At 41.5% G+C, this 26,638-nt stretch overlaps 1 protein-coding gene across 4 annotated transcripts in view; it reads left to right on the top strand.

Moving 5' to 3' along the window:
- FTCDNL1 (formiminotransferase cyclodeaminase N-terminal like) overlaps positions 1-26,638 on the top strand; it is a 158,307-nt gene that overhangs the window by 70,482 nt on the left and 61,187 nt on the right. For all 4 annotated transcript variants that reach the window (XR_005218767.1, XR_005218764.1, XR_005218765.1 and 1 more), the window contains 3 exons: positions 22,438-22,792; positions 23,464-24,222; positions 24,685-24,910. The gene's annotated coding sequence lies outside the window, so the exon portion shown is untranslated. The remainder of the gene's footprint in view (positions 1-22,437; positions 22,793-23,463; positions 24,223-24,684; positions 24,911-26,638) is intronic.

Here is a 26,638-nt window from a genome sequence, read left to right as displayed (position 1 = left end):
ATGTGTGGTTGTGGTGAGTCACCAGGTTATACTCTGAGATCCAAACCACTCATTTCTCCAGGTATTGGGAGAATTGGTTACTGGAGGCTCACAGCTGAGTCCCTACCGGGGAAATGTTCTTGGCCTCAATGGAGCTGCCTCACTTGGGTTTACATCTCTTCCCAGGGCAATAACTGGTCAATGCAAGGAAACAAAGAACAGCTCCCTTGCCTCAATTTGGGCCAACTCTGAAGGGCCAATCCAGCACAAGAACTGGATCAGCCAAAAGTTTTTGTTAAAATAACATTGCATTCAACTTTCCTTCTGCCTAATCTTAATTTTTTCACTCAAGTTTCATTTCCAATAGCAATCTTCAGTAAACTTTCTGCACAACAGGAATGTCAATCTCAGAGTCTATTTTAGGGGGATCTTGACCTAAGACCGTTGGAGTCAGGAGTGGTTCAAGAAAGAAGACAAGGAAACGTAGTTTGGAGCTTCATCACTTGTTTGATAGCTGGCAATGAGTAACCATTGCCAGTGCTAGGTGGAGCACTGAAAGTCTCCAGAATACTTGTAGCATTGTACTTGTTAAAGCAGTTAACTGGGATGAGATAAAGGTGGATGGGAATTTAATATTAAATACCTTAGGGTGTCAGAGATTCTTAGGGAGGTAGTAATTATAAGGATGGCAGAATTGGAAAGGGGATTTCTGGGTTGATGCACTAAAAAATCTTATAACTCCAGTTCTTCCGAACTCTCTAAGCTGGTGGAAATGGCCTACTCCTCCCTATTAGAGACTAGCACTGCTCACACTCATTACTCAAAAACAATGTAGAGGGCCTTAAGATGGTAACTGTGTGTTCTAGTTCACTAATGCCTCTGGGATGCAAAATACCAGAAATGTATTGGCTTTTATAAAAGGGAGTTTATTTGGTTACACAGTCATCGTCCCAAGACCATAAAATGTCCAGGGTAACACATCAACAATTGGGTACCTTCACTGGAGGATGGCCAATGGCATCCAGAGAACCTCTGTTAGCTGGGAAGGCACATGGCTGGCCTCTGCTCTGGAGTTCTGGGTTCAAATTGGCTTTCTCCCAGGACGTACCCCTCTAGGCTGCAGTTTCTCTTCAGAATGTCACTCTTAGTTGCTCTTAGAGTGTTTGTCCTCTCTTAGCTTCTCCAGAGCAAGAGTCTGCTTTCAATGGCTGTCTTCAAACTGTCTCTCATCTGCAGCTGCTCTCTCAGCTTCTGTGCATTCTTCTGAGTGTCCCTCTTGGCTGTAGCAAGCTCGCTCCTTGTGTCTGAGCTTATATAGTGCTCCAGTGAACTAATCAAGGCCCATGCTGAATGGGCAGAGCCATACCTCCATGGAAATTATCCAGTGAAAGATCCTGCCCACAGTTGAGTGATCACATCTCCACAGAAATAGCCAATCAAAAATCTCCAACCGAATCAACATTAATACATTTCCTGCCCATACAAGACTGCATCAAAGATAACGGCATTTTGGGGGACATAATACATCCAAACCAGCACACTGTGTAACAAAATAAACCCACTTTATAAAAGCCAATCCATTTCTGGTATTTTGCATAACAGCAGCATGAGCAAACCGGAACAGAACTGTAAATTTGTAATATAATAAATTCCCTTAAAAGCCAATCCATTTCTGGTAGTTTGCATAATGGCAGCATTAGCAAACCAGAATTTAACTTGTGCAGAGAAACGCTGGGCCTGCTAAGGGAGGAAACAGACAATACAACAACAAATGTGCAAGACTTAGCTACAAGATATGGGAAAATATGTATAGGACTAGATCCTAATTATGCTAGATCTCTAAGAGCAGGACAAAAAGTTGGGTAAGGGAGACTTTATCGATAGTAGAGCATTGTCCCAGTCTACAGGGTTTAACACTCTGCCAAGTATGCTGGGAGACAGTGCTAATACACTGCTAGGATAGCTTATGGAAGACTAGAGGAGATTATGGCCCACAAAGGCCAGAATATCTGTAGCAGATGGTGGAAAAAAGTCTCAAAAGGCTCAGGGTTCAGGGCATGTGAGAATGGATATACAGCATAAGGCCAGAAAAGCCACCAGCCAACAATATTCCTAGGATAGCCCAGAGGAAGTCCACTTACTAAAGAGATAAGGAATGCACAGGTCAGAGGGGGGGCCAGAATCACTGAGAAGCTCAGAGGAGGTTGTCCTCTATAAGCCAGGGAGATGCTATTAGAGAACTGAGCTCCCTCATTGCAACAGGGATGATGTGACCCCAAAATAATAGAGGTAGCATTTAAACATAATAAGCAAGGTGGGACACAATTATGACAATGAGGAACAAGATTGTAATAGTTATCAGAGGGATGTGACCTATAGAGAGCCATGGAGTTGGTTAATTGAACCAAGCACTATAGATGGACAGTCAGCAAGGGAATCACTTATTCTATACAATTAAAAGAAATCAAGGAGGGATGACCAGAAGACTGAGGGCAGGCATCCCTTCCAAAGGTCACAATCCCTTTGCAGTGTCTGGACATGAGCCAGTTCTCAGATCTGGAAGCCATTGACTGAAGAACAGGCCACTCCAGGAGGAAGGACCTCACAATACCACGGAAAGTATATAAGGTAATAACTTCCCCAGATTTTCCCCAAAGGGACCCATAGCCATTAACTCAGATGGGGAAAGAGTAATGCCCAGACATTGTGAGTATTGCTAAATGCTGGGTCCAAGGTGACATAGATACCTGCGGAGCTAAAGTGTCATTGTGGTCCCATTAGAATGCAGGAATATGCCGGTGTTTCAGTTTCCTAGGCTGCTCAAGCAAATACCATGAAATGGGTTGGCTTAAACAATGCGAACTTATTAGCTTCTGGTTTTGAGGTTAAAAGAAAGTCCAAATCAAGGCATCATCAAGGCGATGCTTTCTTCCCAAAGACTGTGGCATTCTGGAGCTTGTTGCCAGTGATCCTGGGGTCCTTAGCTTATCACATGGCAAGGCACATGGCAGATTCAGCTTCTTATCTCTTTCATTGTCTGAATTTCATTCTCTTATGAAGGACTCCAGTGAAAGAATTAAGACCCATCCTGATTGGTCTGGGCCATGCCTTAACTGACGTAACCTCATCAAAAGGTCCTACTTACAATGGGTTCACGCTCACAGGAATGGGTTAGTTTTAAGAACATGTTTTTCTGGGGCACACAGAGCTTCAGGCCACCACAGTGGGCCAGGTAGTAAAACGGAGTCCTGGCTTAGGACCAGCTCACAGTGGGTCTACTGAGTCCATGGACCCACAACTCAATGGTCATTTTCCAGTCCTCAAGTGTCTAATTGGAATATATATGCTTAGAGGTTAGTGAAACCCCCACAACGATCTCTTGGCCTGAGGGTTAAGAGCTCTTATAGCAGGGAAGCCAAGTGGAAGCATTTGAAACTGGTACCCTCCTCCACAATAATAAATTAAAACAATACTGTGTCTACAGAAATGCCAATTAGTGCCATCCTTAATACCTGAAGGACTCATGGGTAGTGATCCTGTTCTGGTTTGCTAATGCTGCTGTTATGCAAAACACCAGAAATGGATTGGCTTTTACAAAGAGGGGTTATAAGTTTACAAATTTACAGTTCTATGGCCATAACATCACCATTAAACTAATGAGTTTTTGGCTCCTTCAAAAGCCAAGCAGATCTTAGAGGATAACAGTGGACTTCTGAAACTCAACCACATAGTAATCAATTGCAGTTACTGTGCCTGAACGAGTATTTTACCTAGAAGATTAACACAACTGATTAACACATAGTATGCAGCCACGGATCTGGCAATGTATTCTTTTCCATCTTTATCAGAAAGGAGGAACAGAAGTAGTTTACGTTCATGGGGAACAGACAACATTCAAGGTCTTACCCCAGAGCTGTGTTGACTCTCCCATCCTCTGTCATGATCTAGTCTGAAGAGACATGGACCTTGTGGATGTCTGTGTCCCCAGACATCCACATGGTCCAAGTCTCCTGTTGGCATCATGTCAATCAGACAGGATGATCAGGAAGTGGCAGGTGTTTTGGAGGTGTTTGTAAGACATGTGTATTCCAGAAGGTAGGAAATAAACTCTACAGTGATTCAGAGCATGGGCTTGTGGTGAAGACTAGTGTCCAGGGTGTAAATATAAAGGGAAGTGGGTCAGTTCTGTTGAAAATTTACTCAGTTCTTACTTGCTACCAGGCCTAGGGGACATGTCCCCTGCTCTTTAGAACCTCTGGCAGGGAAAACAAGAATTAAGTGCTCTGGAAGAAGAAACCCAAGGTGGTAGCAAGATGATTTCAGTTATTCTAATTCTGTTGTTTAATTGTAGGTGGTTTTCTTTCAAGATTGAAATGACCTAAATCACTGGTTCTCTACAAGAAAATTTTAACATTGTTCTCTGTTGTTGGGTAATATAGAAACATTCTGTTGCCTAGAGTTTACAAAGGATCTTTTCATTCAATGAGCTAAATGACCATACATAATACATTTAAATTATGACTTATACTTTACCCATTTACCATTTGTTTTTGATCTTTTATACCATAAGAAATTAATGATGCTGAAAGTCTTCAACTGTGTTTTATGTATTTAAAATAATTATGATTAAAGGCCTTTTACACATGTGTATGTATCAGGAAATCTTGTTTTAAGAACTATTTTTCATGGTTCGAGTAGCAAAATTAATTTAAATTGGCAGCTAATGCACAGTTCTCAATTCCATGAGTCAACTGGATGCCGCTGACATTTTTATGTGGAGCCTTCTTTAATGTAATAAAAAGCATTGCACTAAATGATGTGTCTAATATAGGAAGGCATGTAGCATTCATTGTCTGAAATCCACTACAGTGTTCCAGGCCATGCCATGGGTGAGACGGCTCCATCGACTTGACGTTGTCTATTGTCCTACAGTTGACTCATGACCAGACCAAAAAGGCAGATAAAGTTCGAATCATTATATTTGTGTCTGGTTACATTTAAGGTGACTAATCCATATGCCTCTCATTTTCCATCAGAGCAGAGAATAAATTCTCTGTCACATATTCAGGATTCCTAACACATGCCAGTAAGAGGATTGAGAGGAAGTTGGCTCTTTCACTCTGCATGTGCACTGTGAGCTTGCATTTGTCCTGAATATTCAGAACCCCAGGGCTCAGCTTCTAAAGGGGCCAGGTTCCAAGGCAGAGTAAGAGTTCAGGGCTCTCGGCAGTTCTCCCTGTGCCTCTGCTGGCAGCCAGGTGCTCCTTATAGGACCGAGTGTGTAATTATGAATTTTTAAATGCATGAAGTTGATCCCTTTTCTATTCAGCATGTAGCTGTGGGTGAAGCTGCAGACAATGGCCAGAATGTTCTTTGTGTTAGCCTGAATTTTTTTGAGAATATTGAAGTAAAGTGCCAAAGGGCTCTTTTCTCCCTTTCCCAGATATGCAGGGAAGAATAGAATCCAGTTTTTGTCTGGGTTGTTAATTTTAAAAGTGGTATATGCAGGGATAATGCATGAATAGGTAACAGCTCTGGGGGGAGCTCAGGAAAATTGTATTATCTCTAGGGGGGCCAAATGTGGTGCTGTTTTGAAAGGGAAGAAATATGAAATATACTAAGTATCCAGTTATGATGAGGTGAGTTTTTTGCTAATAAGGTATCAAGACACTAAAAACTAGTATCAGAAGCAGCACGGAGTGTTAGAAGAAATTTTGACTGTAAGCCCCAGCTTTGCTGACTGTGTGGTTAGGTCATCTCTTGAAGCCTCAATTTTCTCATTACCACAGTTAGGGGATTGGGCCAAATTATTTCCCTTCCTAGTTCCTTACTCTAGTTATCTGTATCCTCTGACATGCTTTTAAGACTGGGGAAAGGGTAAGACCCAGGCATTGTAGATACTTCTGGATACAGTGTCTACCCAGGGAGGAAAGTCTCATAATGACCCCTTTCACTTTTCATGTTAGAACTAGTCCAAATGTTCCTCCAACTCTCCATCCTGCTATCCATCTAGGGCTTGCCTTTGATGGACTTTTCCTAGCATACCAGGTACCCCACCATTTACTGGCCTTTCTCTCCTGTAAATGCTGTCATTGGTTTCCAAATGGAAACAAACTGATCTCAAAATAAGGAAACAGACAAATGACAAAGATTAAGTTTACCTTCTTCACAATTTTCCTATGGGCCAGTACAACTAAATGGGGGTGTGAATTCTTTCTTCAGAAAGGCTTTGAAATGACTGTAAGAACTGTTTGCCTGGAAAGTGGTGTATACACTTTCAAAACAAACAAAATAATGTACAAGAGCTTTTTGCTTGTTGCTGCCCTTTTCATTCTATGGAAACTCATGGTGGGATGTATGGTTTTCTTACGGGAGCAAAACTTCAACTAACAAGAACCTTGTATTAAGAATTTTTGTGCATGCCCGTATATGAGCCAAATAACAATGCAATTTTTTATGCAGGATATATTTCCATATATATCCTGGAATCAGTACAGTTCATTCCCATGTTTTATATCTTACTTCCATCCCTCTAACGTGAGTCCTATACTCTGTTCAGAACACTTATAATGAGACTCAAGACCCTCCACTGTCAAAGATTCACTGTCTTCATCATATTCTGATTACCCTGCCCCCAAAAGTGGGCCCAATGCTATTAAATAGAACTTAACATTATCAATTATTGTATTTCATAGTTTATATTTGCATAGTTTGTATTATAAATTTCCTTTTAATTCATCAAAATAAAATTTAGGCAATGCTTATCTGGGAGTTTTAAAAGTAAGAATGTTCAAAAATTAATGAATGCATTTATTTTATTGTCTTATATGATTGGATTAAAACGAATGCATGGAAGTTAATCCTAACCAAGCTATTTCAAACTGAGTAGGATATATCTAGAGGAATTCAAGCAGAGGCCAACAAATTGATTGGTGGTTAAGCCATGAGGGGATTCAGACCTTGAATGAAAAATCAGTCTCAAAAGGCTTCTGAACACTGAATTTCCAGGACTCCCTGAAAACTGAAATTGATAAACTCATTCATGAATACTTGTGGAAAACATGGTACTTTATATAATGTGGGAGTCTTATTTTTCAAGAATCTTTTTGTTTCTTAAAAGACTATTGGTACTTTATTCTGAATTTTTTATTGAAAATCATTTTGATTTTATATACTCCCCACTTCTGACCCTGATATTGTCAACTTGATCAAATATAATTATTTTTCACTTTTTTAAGTTCAGTTTTATTGAGATATATTCACATACCATACAGTCATCCATAGTGTACAATCAACTGTTCACCGTACCATCATATAGTTGTGCATTCATGACCACAATCAATTTTTGAACATTTTCCTTACTCCAAAAAAATAAAACTAGGAATAAAAATAGAAGTAAAAAAGAACACCCAAAGCATTCCATTCCCCACTTCCCACCCTGTTTATCATTTAGTTTCTGTCCCCATTTTTCTACTCATCTGTCCATACACTGGATAAAGGAGTGTGAGCCACAAGATTTTCACAATCACACAGTCACAGCATGTAAGCTACATAGCTATGCAATCATCTTCAAGAATCAAGGCTACTGGGTTGCAGTTTGACAGTTTCAGGTATTTCCTTCTAGCTATTCCAATACACTAAAAACTAAAAAGGGGTAACTATATAGCACATAAGAATGCCATCTAGAATGACCACTTGACTGCATTTGAAATCTCTCAGCTGCTGAAACTTTATTTTGCTTCCCCCTTTTAGTTGAGAAGATTTTCTCAATCCCACAATGCCAGATCCAGGCTCATACCTGGGAGTCATGTCTTGTGTTCCCGGGAGATTTACACCCCTGGGAGTCAGGTCCCAGGTAGTAGGGAGGGCAAGTGAGTTCACCTGCTGAGTGGGCTTAGAGAGAGAAAGAGGCCACATCTGAGCAACAAGGTGGTTCTCTGGGGGAGACTCTTAGGCACAATTATAAGGAGGCTTAGCCTTTCTTTGCCATAACAAGCTTCATAAGGGCAAGCCCCAAGATTGAGGGCTCGGCCTCCTAAATTGGTAGTCCTCAACGTTTGTGAGAATATCAGTAATAACCCAGGTAGGGAAGTCCAACATTTCGGCATTTTTCCCTATTCCTCAGGGAGGACCTGCAAAAATATTTTTATTCTCTGCCCAAATTACTTTGGGATGTATCAGGATTTCACATTCACCTGTACAAATCTACCAGATCTCACTTCCTATTCAAAGTTCCATGTAATTTTGGTGTTTGAATTAACTGACCATACAAGTTAAAATATTAAGTGTGCTACAGAAAATATAGATCCTGCACCAAATAAACCTCTCTTCCCTTGGTCTCACACAGAAGTTGAAGTTTAAAAACACAGCCATTATCGTCCTTTACCCTTTGGCCTGATTTGCCTTAGTCCTGATCAGATCTGCTTCATTCACATCTCTAATTGAAGTATGAACTCTTTTTCAGCTTTTTTTAACAGTTGCTGTATAAGGTAATACTGACATTCATAGCTGCCGAGCTCTAGCTCTGAGTTTCAGGCGTCACACAGATACCCGAAGTTCCAGAGACTGACCAGGTCATATACAAAGAGCTCAGCATCTCAGAATTTGGAGAGAACCATTACAGCTCAGGAATAAATGTGATTGCTGTAAGAACTTACAATCTAGGAACCATTACAATAAGCATTCCCCTGATAACCTGTGCTCTAATATTCAATTCTCAGAGTTTACACATTATAGTTAGTCCTTATTAGTGAGGTGTTAAATGTTTGTCTTTTCGTTTCTGGCATACTTCACTTAAAATGCTGTCCTCAAGATCCATTCACCTAGTTGTGTGCCTCACAGCCTCATTCCTTCTTGCAGCTGCTCAAGATTCTATTGCATGCATACACCACAGTTCACCATTCTGTTCATCAGTCTATGTACCCTTAGGCTACCTCCATCCATTGCAAGTCGTGAATACTGCCGCCATAAACACCATACACTGGGCTTTTTGTCCATTAAATCCTATATATATCAAAGTTGTTTAATCTGGAAACAGTACCAAACCTCAATAAGGCTTTCTTTTCTCCCCCCTTTCCCCAACCCAGTAACCACAAATATTAAATATTTGTAAGGCATTTTCTTATGTGCTCCCCAAAGATTTCAGTAAATCATTATTGTCTAGACACCAAAAGAAAGTCAGAAAACATTGCTGGAAGTGAAAATTCCTTAGGGATTTTTATTCAATATTAAAGCGATTAAATAGGACAAATTATTGAACAATAGAAAGTACTTTCTTTACAATATGCACACTTAGCAGACGCATCATTAGCCATCAAGCCAACTCTTAAGTTCAGGGCCATACTTAAAAAAGCACTGTTTTGTATATGGATATATTATCTTTCTTTGGATAGTACTTAACACTTTAAGTAGAAAATGAAATATTGAATTCCATATTAAACCTACAATTAATATAGCATGATGATGTCATTATTTACAAATATGTTTTGTCTAAAGTATATAGTAGAAATAAAATTATCAAAGTATTACAAAAATTGTTTGTTTAATCAAAAGATACTTACCCAAAGCCCTTATGTAATTCAAATCTGCCATAGTCCAAGGCAAATCATGCTAAAGGATAGTGAGCATTTCTGTTCATAGGCTAATATGGTAAGGTCCTGTGGCAAAGACTAAAACTCTGTTAATTCAGCTTTAATATGAGGTAATCTTTATAAATGTTTATTTTCGGGGCAGATACACATTATTTCAAAATTTGTACGTAAAGTGAAGCTCTGCTAATATCTTTGCAATGCACTCTTTCACAATCACACAATTGAAATTTGCACTTATAATGCTATCTGATTGTATTGATAGCATTTCCAGCTACTTGACATTTTAAGGAGGGTTCCATGTAGACCCTGTTCAGGTTGTCTGTACATTGTTGAGCTATACGAGTAAAGGGCAAGAGGAAAACTGCAATAAGAAAGAGGCTAAACTGATTTGCATGAGAAAAGACTTGATGCTACTTAGGGGTGCCTGTGTGCCTGTGCTTATGTGTGTTTACCTTTAGGCCAAAAGAGAAGCAGAGAGGGACAGAAAACGGGGGCGAAAGAGACCCAAGGAGAAAGTGGAGTGGTGAGGCAGGAGAACCACAGCTGGCTGAAGTCGTAGGGAAAACAGAAAAGAGATGCACATGGTTGTAGTTTCAGGATGAGATTTCCATCTTGCCTCATTTTCAAGAGAATGGAGTAAAACCTTATGTTATTTTTAAATGCTTTTTGCTGTTGAATATTTTGTGACTGAATGCCCCTTGCTGATCTGGGTGTTGAAAGAAAGGAAGATTAGATGCATTTGGGGTCTCAGTGTGAGCTGTTTAATGATGTGAGTGACACTGAGGTATATTGTCAGGCATTCAGATCTCTCACCAATCTGCACTTAAGATGACATGAGAGAGCTTCACCTGTGTGCGTGCATCCAGGTTAGAGAAGTCCGCATACCTTCTGTGCCAGGCCCAGGGCAGGTCTGAATGCTAGCAAGGGGGTTGGGGAGAGTGTGTAAAGGGAATTGTTGGTGGGTATGGCACTGGGTCTTGGAAAAATCCTGCCTGTACTCATGGCTGTCACAAGAGAAGGGCACGTCTGGATTCCCAGATTCCACGTGCCTGGGTCCACTACGGACTTGTTGTTTAAGGTAAGTAAGTTCTCCTGCAGTAGAGTAAAGCGTAGGAAGATTCCCCAAGACCTGGAAAGGAGTAGCTTTTAATACCTCTGAATGCCTTATGAAAGAGAGCCCCTCTCCTGGATCCCACATTTACCCAGAAAGTAAGCTTGTAAGGTAGGGAGTAGAGAGACTGTGGCCAAATAATCAATCTATCTTATGAATACTAGACATATTAGAATGTGCCGGAAACTAACTTACGGAGGTGAGTGTCCACATAGTATGAGATTTTAGTGCTCATCTAAGCAGCAGCATGGTGCATGGCCAAGAGATGGCCGGTAAAGTCAGGCTGCCTGGTTTCCAGATCCATGTCTGCAGCTTTGTCAGCTGCATGACTTTGGACAAGTTACTTAACTTCTATGTGCCTCAGTTTTTCAATCTGTGCCTCAATTTTTCCATCTGTAGAATGAGAATAATAGAGCTTACCCCAAAGAGTTGTTGTGAGGATTATACAAAATAATGTTTTGGTAATTTAGTAATGTCTTAGTAATGTTTATCCCTTTGGACATTGCTTGGCCCATAGCAAGTGCTATGGAGGGATTTGTTAAATAAATGCTCTAATCTTGCCATTTAACAGATGAGGAAACTTCTCTTAGACCTAGCTGATGTCAAGTTTTCATAGAGATTTCTCCAGTGTGACCACAGAAGGTGGGAGGCCAGGCAAATCCTACAGGAAGCAGAGGTCGGTAAGTGGAGGTCAGGGAAAAGCAAGGAGGGAGCTGGAAGGAGGCTGAAGAAGGGTTATTTATTTCTTTCATAAAGATCTCCAGTAAATCTCCAGTTTGTGGGAGATGTAAAAGTGTATTTAAAGCTGGCAGCTTCCTGCCTTCTTCCCCCACCTCCATCCCTGTAATGTTGTACCAGACTTGTTTTGTAGCAGAAGGATGCGAATTGCCCATAGTGCAAGGGGCTCTGTAAAACTCTGTACAAAGTGCAAGTCATGTTGGGGAGAGGAAAGTGTGAACGTTCCAAACCCCAGATGGAGAATCCAGCAATGAGCCTGGTTTTGCTGTATGGTTAGTGGAATCTACCTCATTAGTGAGGGCAAAGCCCTGGAAATTGCTGGAACACCGTCACCTCTGCATGATGTCTCTATAATTGTGGCAACTTAGAATTGGATGGGCCCTTAACAGTGCTTTTTTTCCTCTTAAGTGATGTGTTATTACTTACACCTAGATGTGTTGAGAAATGCTTCTCTCTCCTTTTCCAGCATGCCTTTATTGAGTTGAACACATAGAATATGCAGATAGTGACAATTATGTGACCTCCCTGAAGCAGAAAATATTAAGGTTGACCCCAAATATGTGCTTTTATTGTAAAACTGAACCTTGCACTTTCTAGGAATGATATTGTACTATACAGCTTTCAGAATATGGTTACATTACCTCATTTTATTATTGTATATAGCATATAAGATGAAATATGTTAAATACAAATAGTCAACAATTTTGATATATATAATTGTATACGTAATATATATGATATAAAAGCAGTTTAGTTTCTTATCCCCATTGTACGGAGGAGCACCTGAGTTTGAAAGAGTCTGTAACATCAGGCAATAAATAGTAACACTGTAAAAACTCAATCATTCATTTGGTCATTCATTCACTCATAAAATACCCATGTGCTACTGCACTGGGTGCTATTCTAAGTTCTGGAAATACAGTAAAGAACACAGCCTAAAAGATCCCAGTTCTCCTGGAGTTTACATTTTTTGGGGGGTTGGCGGAAAGACCAGTATTAAACAAATAAACAAAAAGATAATATAAAATAGTGGAAAATGTAAGAAAATAAAATTGGTGATGGGATCAAAAGGGACTTTAGATCGGAAGTTGAGAAGAGGCCTCTCTGAGAGATGGCAAGTGAGCCGAGGCTTGAGAAAAGCCGGGATCAGCCCTGTGAAGATCTTGGAACTGACTGATCATTCCAAGAGAAGGGACAGGAAGTGAGAAATCCTGAAGACAGGAATCGGCTGTGTTTCCGAGGAACAGAAAGGAAGCCAGTGTGGCTGCAGTGTAGCGGATGCGGGTGTTCAGGTTTGGGATTTTACTCTACTTTTAAGCTCCTAAATTAACCTGTTACTGTTTCCTGGGTGCTGGGAGAAGACAGGAGATTCCTGGGTCAGACTCACAGCACAGCAAGCTGCAAGAGCTGCTTGCGTCGGTTCCCTCTGTCCCCCATGTCGCACAGGGGCCTCACAGAGGGGTCCAGGTGGATACCACATACTCAGTGGGTTTGTGTCCGGCTGAGGAACACTGAGCTCGGGGGACCCACTGCTTTAGAGCAAGTGGTGAGCAAGACGCCCTTTGTCCTGGAGCTCTCTCAGCCTGGGGCTCTTGGCATATCCCACAAGGGGACATGGGGGCAGAACGCCCAGCGAGGCAGACTCAGGTTCTGGTTTGGCCCTGGCCAGGACTTACTCAGAGCTGGCAGGGGACTTCATTTACCAGCTGCTGGCTTCATACCTGTGTTCACAGATACCTACAGCTTCTATTTACTCTGTGCAGTGAGCTGTCAGGGTCCTGGCAGGAAACCGATGGTATATTCAAAGTATTAACTGAAGGAGTTAAGTGAAGGGATGGAGGCACTCAGGGATGGGTGTTACCCAGCCTAGAGAGAGCTTGGGGCCTTGGAAGGGGGACTGTGTGCCAGGCAGTCTCTGTCAGCAAGACAGTGAGGAGGCGGGCAGGAATGGGCTGAGGTGGAGATGGATAAGACCCCCAATCCCCTTTCTCTTCTGCCTGCTAATCTCTCCTGCCCATTCCTCCCACTCTACAAACCCAACTGGGGCCTGAAGGCGAGGGAGCCCATCGTGGTGGTCAGCCAACAGGGGCCAGAGCAGGGCAGGGAATGATGGAGAATGGATCAGGATAGCACATGAAGAATAACCAGCACACTACTTATTCTTTCTTTAATTCAAGACCAATAGGATATTACTCCATATCCAGAATTACTAGATTCTAGTAAAAGAGATGCCATATTTACATTTGTAAAATAATGTTTTCCCATAAATCTTCTTTACATTCACTCTAAATATATACAATGAAAAGCATTTAACTCTGTTTTTCAAAAATATTTTCCTTGTAAAATTGGGAAAACCCACCACCTATATACAAGGTGGTCAGTGCAGTTTGGTTTGTTCTATTTATACTCAGGAAGGAGCCTTGGCCTAAGAGACAGGAGAGCTGGATTCTAGTCCCAAATTTACTGTTGACTGGTTATATAATGAGAGGGTTGTTAATGGTCTCTAAAGCTCTTGCTGGTTCACTGCTCTATTTGAATATTGCATTTGATCAAGAAAACAGGACTTTCTCTTACGGGGACAAGTTGACTAAACTTTGTAACTAGCTTGGCCTTACTCTTTGCTCTTTAGTGTGATTTTTTTGTCTTCCTAATTCTTATTTAATCAAGTTTCTGATATCTACTCCAGAAAGAATTTTGGGTTATTATCTATATTTTGGTCCAAACAAACCCAGATTCTTACATGATATGAGTTTCTTCTTAATTTGGGGGGTGACATATAAAATTGGAGAAAAATAGAGTGATTGACATCAATCCTGTTTTCCTTTAGAATGGAAACATGACACTGACCATCACTGCAGCTCTCTGTCCTGACACCGTCTATGTGCCCAATGTCATTACATGTCCACTGTGTGTGTGATTGTGGTCGGGGTCAATGCATTCTGCTAGGACAGGAGTGCTTACAATATTTGTGTTCACACACTGATGCCACTGGAATCAGGACCCTGAAGTTTCCCTTAAATTCAAGCCCCTGGGAAATTTTGAGGAGCAATTTGTTTTAGCAGGTCTCTAAACTTTTACTTTAAAAATGAAGGGCTTCTCATAGTCACAATAATATTTAAACACAAGCAGATGCACGCAAGTCACTTGTCCTAAAATGAAAGGGTGGAAATAATTATTAACCAGTTCCTCAAAGGACTTAAATATGTATGCCTCTGTATATTTATTTTCTGAAATATACAGAAGATTTATTAAGCTATCTGATTTTCATACTCAGACAACTCTGGCAAGAATGATAGCATGATCAGTCCGAATAAAAGGATCTTGTGGTTAACTGGCTCATTTCCTTTGTTTGGCAGGTAAGAGAGATGAAGGCTGGGAATTGCCCAAGGAGACACAGCTGGACTGTGGTGTCCAGGCTGGGTCTAGAACCCAGATCTCCTGGCCCCCTCAGGTAGTCCTCTATTGTAAGATAAAAAACTAAAAAAAAAACTTTCACAAATAATACATATGAGTTTCTGTTGCAAAAAATCAAATGAAAAAGAAAAAGCTACAGTCTTCCTTGACCCCTGCCCAAACCCAATATCCTTCCCAGAGTTAACCACTGCTATCAATTGATAGGTATCCTCCAGATTTTTTTTACTGAATGTTTACACATATACATACATGTGTAGGCATGTATGTACTATATGCACAATGTACCTATACTAGAAATGTGTGCATAGAAATGTATAGTATTATTCTGTAGTCTAAAAACCGTAAGTCATATATACAACTATACATTTGGTTTTACAATATGTCTAGCTTGGATATTTTTCTGGATCAGGACATAATTAACCAGTTCTTTTAAACTGACAGTTAATCTTCTATAATATGAATAAACTGTGGTATGTGAGGGACATTTAGATAGTTTCCAGTTTTTCTCCATTACATAACAATGCTATAATGCAGTTCCTCTCTGAGTTCAGTGAGTGTCAGAATCACTAGAGGGACTTATTAAAACAGATTCCTGGGCCCCAACCCCACCTACCCTGATTCAGTAGGTCTTGGGTGTGCCATGGATTTACATTTCTACAAATTTACAGGAGAAGCTAATGCTGCTGGTCCAAGGACCATACTTTGAGTAGCACCGCTGTATTTAATATCAGTGCATAAGTTTCCTTGTGCATGTTTGTAAATGTTCTTGGTGGGGGAGATGTACAAAGAAGGATTTGTTAGGTCACAGGGCACATGCAGTTTTAATTTATAGATACCAAGAAATTCTCCTCCCAAGTGACTGTAATGCTTCACACTCCCACCAGCAGTGTCTGAGGAGTATTGTTTCCTCACATCCCAACCATATTTTAGGTTAAAATCTGTAATTTTTTTCCAAACTGCTGGGGGAGAATGATGTCTTACTTTTCCCTGATGCCTAATGAGACTGACCATCATTTCATAAGTGTGGGCCATCTGTATCTTCCCTTCTATGAACTGCATATTCACAGCCTGTGCTCATTTTTAAATAGGGTTTTTTAATTGATTTACAGCAATTTTGCAATATGTATTTCAGATATTGATTCCTTGCCTGTTCTATGAGTCTGAAACGTTTTGCCCAGTGCTCTTCCTCTATACAACAGTTATTACTTTACTCCTAATTTTATAATATTACCTGAGTGGTATTGGCCCCATCTGGGGATAACAAAAATTCCAGAATAAGACTGGTATTTTTCTCTTGGACCCTCAATTATAATTCCATGCCCATGGTCGTGCGTGTTAGCTAATGATCAACAAATTGTGGAGAACCTGAGACAGGAAATAGATCGGAGATTCCCCCAAACCTCCTATAGCCAAAGGAGGTTCCATTGTGGAAGGAACACCCTGAGCTAATTTAAGGAAATAAGACTCACGTATGTAGTTGAAATAAAGCAACCTCCATCTTGTCAGAAAGAAATTTCTGGAAGCTCCTGAGTAAAAGTTCTTCTAAGCCACTTTGACATAGGATTATTCTCTTTTGACATATTATAAACATTAAAGAAAATTTAATGCCCATCTGGACAGTTAGTTGTTGCCAATTGCTACCACCACCAGCTGCAAAACTACATTGACTACAAGCCATCCAGCTGCCATGCATACTCGGTGCCAAGTGAAAGCAAGCTGCCAACGCTGCTTCAAGTGGCTGGGCTGGTTTGCAGCCAGGATTCGAGGGAGGATGTGCTGTGAAACACGGTAGTTGGGACTCTCATTTTCAATGAATGTTATTTGTGTTTGCTTTTTTTTTTTTCTGGTCATCTAATGTGGGAGGCTGCTGGGGACACCATCCCTTTCCTGGAAATGGAAGCAAAACATGTTGATCCTTCTTCCTCTGCCTTTTATGTACTCGCTGGCACCCTTTGCATTCACATTCTGCTTACACACAGTCATTAGCTGGAACCTCCTGGAGATGCAGAAAATGGTGTCATCTCTCCAAGACTGGGTTTCCCCAGCTCCTAATCTCTCTCCCCATTCCTAACAGCACCCCTCTCCTTGATTTTTTTTTTCTTATTTGTTTGGCATTTAGTCTCACAAAATAGCAAAGAGAAACTGCTACCTCAGCTACTGTTTTCCTAGAAGTGTTCTTATATTTGTATATTTGGGTTCCAGGCATTCCTGTTTCCCCTCAACAAAGAGGAGTTTCTCCTACCTTCCATTTAGGAGCCATTCACTTTCCAGCAAGGGCTAAATCCTCCACTGACATCTATTGTAGATTGTATTAGTTTTCACCAACTCTTTCATCTTCTTTCCCTATAATTTTTTGGGGGGTGGGGAAGGCAATGATTCGTCATCCCCTCCTTGTTGAAGTCAGGAAGAGCTGTGTGATTTGCTTTGGCCAGTGCAGTGTGTGCAGAGGTGATGGGTGTAGCTTTGGTGCAATAGGTTTAAAAGCCACCTTGGGGTTCGCCTTGTCATCTTTTCCCTCTGCCAGAAGAGCAACACCCCAGGTAGAGGTTTCTCCATCAGCCTAGGTCCTGGAATGAAGAGGACATGTTGCAGAGCCACAGGTGACTCTTGGTGGACATGCAGTGTGACTTAAAATAAAACTGAGTATTTGAAAGTCACTGAGATATTTGGGGTCATTTGTTACTGTAGCATAACCTAAGCTACTGTGACTGACACAATATTCTTTCACTTGTAGGTCTTCACAATAAAATACTCAAATTAACATGTTCAGACTACTTATAGAACATGGAATAGGAAATCTAAGAAAGCACCATTAAGGACAGCTATCCTTAAAACTAGAGGATGCTGCTTGCCTGCTAACATGTATTTGGCCAGGTTATAGGCTCTTAGAAGGTAAGAAATTGCAGGGATCTTAAGCATTTCTAATTAAGCCCCCTCATCTTGCAGATGAGGAAATTGAGGCTTGGAGATGTTAAGTGACACTCTTTAAGGCAGCCAGCTAGTTGGTGACAGAACATGGTCCAAACTGGAGAAAGCTGGACTCCTAGCTGTGTTCTTTTAACCACAGCTTTTCCTGAGGCTTTCATCTCAGTTAGCACTGGGACAAAGATAACAGAATATTCTTAAATAAAAATTTTCTCTCAGCTTATTTTAAATATTTCTGAAAACCTTAAGCATATTAAACTTTCACCTGCCCCCTTTAAATCCTAGATTGTCTCCCATTCCCATGTCAAAGATACTTAATATTAACCAAATGAAATGCATATTTACAGAAGTAAATTTACTATCAAGGACAAGTGTAAGAAGCTTTTGTTTTAGTCACTGCCCCAACTTATCTGTGTTAATGATCCTTTTCATTTTGCCATACAGTCAAGTGTTGGCTCTATGCAACTGTTTTTCTAAATCAATCAAGTCTAATTTTGTTTTAAAACACATGAAGGGTTCGGCTTACTTCCTGGATAACAGTCCCTCTTATTTTATAAATTGTTACCGCTTAATAATAATAGAAGCCAATATTCATAAAATGCATACTATTATAAAGTGCTATTCAAAGGGCTTCACATATTTTCACTTGCTTAATCCTCACAGCAATCCTCATAGACAGAAGAGGAAATGGAAGGTGTGCCAGTTTGAAGCTGTTATAATGAACCCCAGAAGAGCCATGATCTTTTAATCCAATCTCGTGGGGTGGAACCTTTTGACTAGGTGTTTCCATGGAGATGTGACCCACCCAACTGTGGGTGAGAACTTTGCTTAAATTATTTCCATGGAGATGTGATCCTGCCCATTCAAAGTGGGTCTTAGTTAGATCACTGGAGACCTTGAGAGAGCTGAGAGCCCACATAGACCCGGACACTTGGAGATGCTGGGAGATGCAGACAGAAGGATGTTTGGATATGCTAAGCTAAGAGATGAAGCCCCAAATTTGCCCTGGAGAAGTGAAGAGAGGACCCCCAGATGCTTAGAGGGAAATGCCCCAGGAGAACCAAGCAGAGAGCTGAGAGAAACTAAGAGAGACGGAAGTCCAGAGACATTTTGAAGAAAGCCACTTTGAAACACAATCTGGGAGCACAGAACCAGCAGATGCCAGCCACGTGCCTTCCCAGCTGACAGGTATTCCAGACACCATTGGCATTTCCTCAGTGAAGGTATCCTCTAGCTGATGCCTTAGTTTGGACACTTTTATGGTCTTAGAACTGTAAATTTGTAACATAATAAATCCTCTTTATAAAAGTCAATCCATTTCTGCTATTTTGCATAATGGCAGCTTCAGCAAACCAGAACAGAGGCACAGGAAAGTTAAGTAACTTATCTAAGTTCACACACATAGTGCATGGCTAAGCTGGGATTTTAACCTAGACAGTCCACCTATACTGCTCCTAGAATGATTATAACAATGATAATGACAAAAATAACAATAACAGCAGCAAACACTGTGGAAGGATTAAGTAATTGCTATGTGTAGGTACTATGTACCACTTTATGTAAATCACTTGTAATCCCTAAAATATATATAATTACAATTTAGGAAATTTAGGCCATGGTCACATAAATGATGAACCTGGATTCAAGGTCAGTTTCATCTGACTTCAGTGTCCTCCCTTCACTTTGCCATGCTACCTTTCAATTCATCTCTGCAAGAATGCACTGTGACAGAAACAAGGAATCATCTGTAGCTGAGCAAATTCTTACTGTTTTATGTATCAAATGCACCAAGTAGAATGATAGTGAGGTCCCCATCGCTGGAAACAAACTGAGCAGAATAGGCAGAAACCTACTGTGGCAGATTGAATTGTGTACCCCAGTTTGCACATGTTCTTGGTCTTGGTCCACACTCTGGTGGGTGTGGACCATTGTAAATAAGATTTCTTCCAGATGTTACTTTAGTTAAGGTATGGCCCAAGTGAGTCAGGTTGGGCTTTAATCTGGATTACTGGAATCCTTTATAAACGAATGAAATTCACAGATGAGAGACAGAAGCCGGAAGGCAACAGAACCCATAAGAGAATGGTGCATTCCCATGTGGCAGAAAAGCCAAGGAACCCCAAAGATTGTCAGCAGCCAGCCCTGGGATGCCACAGTCTTTGGGGAGAAAGCATGGCCTTGCTGATGCCTCAATTTTGGACTTCTCCTAGACTCAAAACTATAAGCCAATAAATTTCTCTTAAGCCATTTATGGTATTTGCTTTAGCATCTAGGAAACTAACACATCTGTTTATCAAGAACTGATGAAGGGGATGCAAGTACTTGGTGTTTGGACCAGGCGTCCAGTGATGCCTCCTCTTGCCCTAAGCCTCTACGATGCTTATTTCTTTAGAAGAGTTGCTCTCATTCCCCTATTTACAAGATGTGAAATTGAGGTTTGGAGCTTTAAAGTGCCTCAGGCTGCCTAACTCTGATGTTAGTTGTGGGGCTGGTAGTAAAACTTGGGTCTTTTTACTAAGGTGTTGTGTTCTATATGATGGATTTCACAGTTTTGAGTATCTCGAAATGTCTTTTGCAGAGATTTCCAAAGCCTCAGTGGAATTTTCTACCTCAAAAAGTGTTGCAACTGTTGTTAAAAAGAAACAATAGGGAAATATATATAGTTTTTAGTTGTGGATGTGTGTGTGTGTGCGTATTTAACTTTTAACTAATGTCAGCTAAGAAAATGACGTAGAAGGACATGGATTCATTTTGTAAATCACTGCTTATCTAAATACAGGGAACCATCACGGAGTTCCTAAGTCCCCCAATCTGCGAATAGGGTTGTGGGAAGATTCTACCCTTGTTCTTTTACCCCCATACCTCTAGGAGGGGAGAAGACCAAAGTATTAGCTGGGCTTTGGCTTTAAATAATGCTTAAATTAGGCAGTAGTTACTCCTTTCTTACATATCAGTCCGGGCATCAGCCACCCTGGTCTGGTCTGGGGGGTCCATGTGTCAAAGGCCTGGGCAGCTTCCATCTGCAGCTTCACCCATCTCTGGTACCCATCATCCAAGATGGCGGACTACTCTATCCACAGCACTGACCATGGGAATGGAGAGAAGGGGCCAGGAGAGGGCACACACTTCCCGTTGGGGACATGATCTAGAAGATGCACGCATTCCTTCCACTCACATGCCCTTAGCCGTAATCTGACCCCATGGCCACACCCAGCTCCAAAAGTGGTTGGGAAAGAGAGTCTTTATTCTGAATGTCTGAGTACCCAGCTTAAAATTTTATCACTATGGAAGAAGGGGAGAATGAATATTGGGGAACAATTATCAGGCTCTGCCACACCTCTGCTCCCCCTTCTGTTTTGTCTCTCTACCACCTCAAGAGGGTCCTCAGTCTTCTCCAGATATTCTCACTCTTGAATTTTTCTTTTTGTTTGCACCCATCATTACCAAATAATTTATTTGGTATTAGAATTAAAAAAGAATGTTCGACAATTGTGGAATAGAAGTTATTTTGATACTAATTGATTATAGAACCAATCTATGAAAAATTACCAAATTGAGTTTATATTACATCTTCAGGACTATGATTTTTCAGTGGTTTCAAATTTGGGATCTTCAGATGTGAAGATGGGGAACGTATTCATGTCTGCTTTCCCATTCCTTGTATAAAGTTGTGACCCTTTTATAAAGGCCCCTGTAGTCCAGTCTTGGAGGAGGAGTATGTCCAAGGAAACACTGTCCCACAACTAAAGAGTAATAATAAATAATCCTAATCCTTTTCTGGCATTTCTTAATGAATATCAAAAGATCACATCCCAATCCTCAGTAAGGATTTTTAACTCCCCTTTTTCTTTTCCCTGCCTCTCTAGTCCTCGAACGGGGCTTCCAGGGCCTCTCACTCACCAGTAACCCCTTCCTCCTCACACATACACACAAAGCCTCTGGATATTCAGCCCCAAAAGGCATTTTTCTCTCTCTCCCATCTCCCTGTTTTTTTCCTTATTATGTGTTTCAGCCAAGTCTGTCTCCCCGTAAACAAGGATGTCTCCCCCTGAAAGGAAAAAAGCAAAGAGGGAGAAGGTAAATGCGGGTTCCCCCTTATCTGGCTGAGAGTGGGCCTGAAAAGAGAATACCAATTATACTCACAGGTAAATCATTTTTGTCCCAGCATATTGGTGTTGCCAGGCTTAGTCCCCAATCCACTCTCCAAAATAATTTTTAAAAATATAAATTAGGATAATGTTACTCACTTGATTAGAATACTTCACTAGGTTCTCACTGTAGGTTGAGAAAATACACCTTCCTCGGCCAGGCCGACATCAAGCTCTTTCCTGCCTCCAGGACCCACACTTGCTTCTGTGTCCCCCTGAGACAATCTCCCTAACTTGGTCCACTCTTACTGGCTTTTCAGAGTTTCTCTCCCATGTTGCTTTTCTGACCTCTCAGAACGAGGGTTATTTCCTCTGATGTGGCACAGCGTCACTGGGCTGTAAGCTCCACCATGTGCCCATGCCTTGTGTACTCTCGGAGGATGGAGTTCTCCCTAAAAGCTTCTTATTAACTTGTCCATTTATCAATAAGATATTTATTTTTGTTTTTCAAGCTAAAGATGCAGAGCCTGCACTCATTTCTGGACAGGTTAGGAAATGCTCATCTCCCCTCTCTCTGCTGCTTCTCCACCAGCTTCCCATTCTACTCTGCAGCCTAGAATGTTACCCAAGATCCAGCTACAGATCAAGAGATGTTGCCATGAAAAATAAGAAAAAAACAAAAGCTTGCCCTTTCTCAAGGCCCAGATTACTATGAAATGTACGCTAACCATCTGGAGTGGAGGACATTTGTGGTCAACACTCTCATTGGCCTAAAAACTCCATCCTCTGGGGGAAGAAAAAGTTCCAGTAATCTTTTGAAAACAAGAATAGTCCCCAAACAAAGATCCTAAGTGGTGTCATTGGGAATACTGGTTGGGGTGAGGAGACAAGAGAGCATCTCAGCCCCAGAGAGGATTAGCTGTGCCAGTGCTACGGGGTGACACCAGGTGAGAAGGAATAACAGGGGAGGGGGTTGGAGGGAACAAACAAGAAGAAGGAAGAGACAGACACCTCTCAGGGTGGGGAATGGTGGATTCCCACATTGCCTTGGGGCCAAGAGGCTGCTCTCCTTTGACCTCTGCCTGTCTGTGGACGGCCAGACTTCCTGTGCCCCAGCCCCCCATCCTCTCCACATTTAGTGATCCACCCATGGCTCCCTGCCACTAGGTTTATTTGTAAGCAATAGATAAATGTCAGCACTTAGAAGCTATGAAATGCCCTAACTGGCCCCCCTAGACTAATAAACATAAAAAAAAAAAAATCCTGATTCAGGCAACTTGATGGGCTCATTGGTGAGAGGGAGATAAAGTTTCCCTTCAGGACATTTATAATTTACATAATAAAAAGCTTTTCACCTTCCAGTCAAGGAGCAAAATTAATTACTGTGGGCCTGTTACCACTCAGAACATTTTTTGCTTAAACTGGCAGGAACAGTTTGTGAGCTCTCAAATAAAGGCTGGGGGCCTGGGGTGGGTGTTAGTGGAGGCAGGGTAGGGAGAAGGAGAGGGAGAAAGGGAGCCCCACAGCTCACTTTAGGATGGTCTGGAATGGGGTGGGGTGGGGTAGGGGCTGTGTTGCATTTATAACAAAGACCTTGTGTCCTGACCTGTCCTTTCAGTGCGTTCAGCACCAAATAATGCGCTAACGATAATGGACTCCAGCAATCGGAGGTGCCATAATCACCAATTCCGCTCCCCCTGGACAGATGTTGAATGGACAGTCACCAGAAGGGTCGTCTCGATCATATCCTTCAGTCATGTCTTGTCCTCTTCTCTTTTGGGCACCATTTCAAATAACAAATAGGAAAGCTGATGTGCCCGTCCCCCTGGTTCTGAAGATATATGGGCAGCTCCAAAGTCCTTTGATTAGGGAATCACATTTTGTATCCATGTAGGGTCTCTCACTCCTAATTCACCGAGCTCTTCAGCAAGCTGACAGCATTAACCTAATATCATTAATTCTCACCACTCTCCTGCAAGGGAGCAGGTGGCCCACATTATTACGGCTATTTTGCAGATGGAGAGATGGAGGCAAAGGGAGGGCGAGTGATTCAGCCAGCGCTGAGCTGGGAATAGAATACAGCCTCGGGTCCACAAGGTTATAAGGCCTCCCGATAGATCCGAGGGGGTCAGGCGAGGGGCTCCGGAAAGGGGATAAGGTTGGGGAGGTGGGAGGCGAGGACAGGGAAGTCAAAAGCCTCCTATATTTCATGAAAGAGGAGCCATTATTGCTTTAATTGTCATTGTTAGTTAATAGCCATTTTAACATACATAGGATTACAAAAGGAAATAACAGAAGATGGCCTGGCTAAAATTACGTTTTGCAGCTTCTTTAAGCCTGGTTTCCTGTCTTGGAGAAACAGAATATCAACAGGCAAGTAAGTCAGTTTCTTTTATTCAAAAGCTCAGGATTATGAGGGGAGCGTCGGATGTGTGGAAGGAGTCAGCCTTCGAGCCCCTCTCCTGTCTCCCAATTTCTTTTTGGTTCTGTGTCCTCCACTGATTTACTTTTCTTTTACCCTTTCTGGAACTCAGTGTCTTTCTAGATGCAAAGCACCCATATTTATTACTTTCCAGATAATGATTAAGTTAAGGTCATCTCAGAACCAGTTTTGAGGGGGTAAGGAGGCAAAAGTGAGTTCAGGCAAATAGAAACAACTCTTCCTCTCCCCCCACTTTTGGTGTGTTATGTGTTATGAGTAAGTTGACCAATGGAAGTGACAGAATCCAGCTATGGAGAAAATGGGTTTTATGATGTCTTTTTGATCTGAATGTAAGATAGAAGCTATAGACAGTTTAATTATATTCCTACTTCAAGTTGTGTCTTTTGTTGTTTCTAGCGGAAGCCATACAATGCCCCATTTCTACCAAGAGATGGTGGAGAACATGGGCTGTGCTGCCATGAGCTGTGCTCAGAGGCCACTGCTGCCTCTCGCCTCCTGGTTGCCTGTGAGCACCTGTCTCATCTGTAACATGGGCACCATAAAAGCACGTGCCTTCAAGAGTAACCGTGGTGACCAAATGATTCGGTGCTCTTTAAGCACTTCAGACAGTGCCTGGTACACAGTGAGTACTCAATATGTGTTAGCATTTTTTATTCATAATAGTTGGTATAGTCTTTTTTATAGGGGCAGAGTTTATTACATGTGTGATTAGATCAACAAATGACATTTATGTATTAAGATGACCAAAATAACTAGCTTGGTTGTGCCCTAGTGTGGTGATTGCTGATAGTTTAATGGCCAAATTGGATTGATTGTGCAGTAATTAGATATTATTACAAACTATTTGGAAAACAAGTTAGTCAGCTCATATAGACCTGACTACCATGATTTCCTTCACCCATTTATTTATGTACACATGGATGGATCATTTCATTCAAAACCATTGAGTATCTACTATGGGGAGCAAAGACTCATAAAATTATGGTCTTATCCCTCAGAAAGTCCCTGGCTTGGGGAAAGACAGGCAGATAGCACACATGGAGTCACGGTGAGCAGGGCCAGGTGTGCCCAGGCTGATGCAGAAGCCTCTTCCACTAGGAGGAAATGAGACTTGATAGAAGGAAAGACCATCTCAGACAGAGGGAAAGGTGGGCACCACCGATATGTAATGGGAGACTCTGGACGGGCAAGCAGCTCGGCGCAACCACAGTGGGGCAGGGAAGGGCTGCCAGGCAGCAGCTCCTGCAAGGCCTCTGCGCCCTGGGGCGTTTGGCCTTCATCTTGTAGGTGAGAGTGTTTTTGGAGGAAGGAGAAGTGAGCAGAAAGCAGGGAAAGACTACTCCAGAATCACCAAGAGACGTTTTCCATCCTCTCTGTACACTTCCATACGGTGTCAGAATCCAGAGGGAGGAAGGGAACTTACTGTCAAAATGATGCAAATTATAAAAGCTCACTGGGGAGATTCTAATAAATCCCCTTCCCTGCACCTCTTGACCCTTGAGAACTTCCTTCCTCAGCAGACACATGGAAGGGCTTAAGCAGGGCAGTGACACGCTCAGAGGGGCATTTAGATCTGTTGTCACAATTGCAGTGTGGATGATGGACTGATCAACAGATTAGAGACATGTTCAGGTATATGCACACAGTGGACTATTATTCCATGATAAAAAGAAATGAGCTATGAAGCCATGAAAAGATGTGGAGGAAATTTAATGCATATTGCTAAGTGAAAGAAGCCAGTCTGAAATGACTACATACTGTACGACATTCTGAAAAAGGCAAAATTAACAGAGGCAGTAAAAAGGTCAGGGGTGACTGGGTGGAACACAAAGGATTTTTAGAACAGTGCAACTCTTATATATGATACTGTAATGGTGGATATATGACATTAAGCATTTGTTAAAATTCATAGGACTATACTAAACAAAAAGTGAACTCTAAAGTAAACTATGGAGTTTAGTTAATAAGTCTGCCAGTATTTGTTCATCAGTTGTAATAAACAAACCCAGTAATGCAAGATGTTAATAACAGGGGAAACTGTGAGGAGTGGTATACACGAACTTTCTGTACTTTCTGCACAATTTTTGTATAAATCTAAAACTGCTGTAAAACAGAAAGTCTATTAAAATCTTTAAAAAAATTCAGCAGAGGGGCTCAGGAGTGAACTATTTTGGTGCATTTAGAAAATGCTGTTTAGAAGCATTTAGAAAATAGCCATTCTTTGCGGCATCTTGGTCCTGGAGGTATGGGAAGAGAAAGCTTCTTTCAATGCCCTTAACAAAGGTAGGAACTACAGGAGAGTAAGTAGTTTACTTTTTATTTTGACGTGCTAGTAGGACTTTCCCACAGA

This window comes from Choloepus didactylus, chromosome 9 (assembly GCF_015220235.1).
Source record: "Choloepus didactylus isolate mChoDid1 chromosome 9, mChoDid1.pri, whole genome shotgun sequence".
Lineage (NCBI taxonomy): Eukaryota > Metazoa > Chordata > Mammalia > Pilosa > Megalonychidae > Choloepus > Choloepus didactylus.
This window is presented reverse-complemented; position numbering and strand designations above follow the sequence as displayed.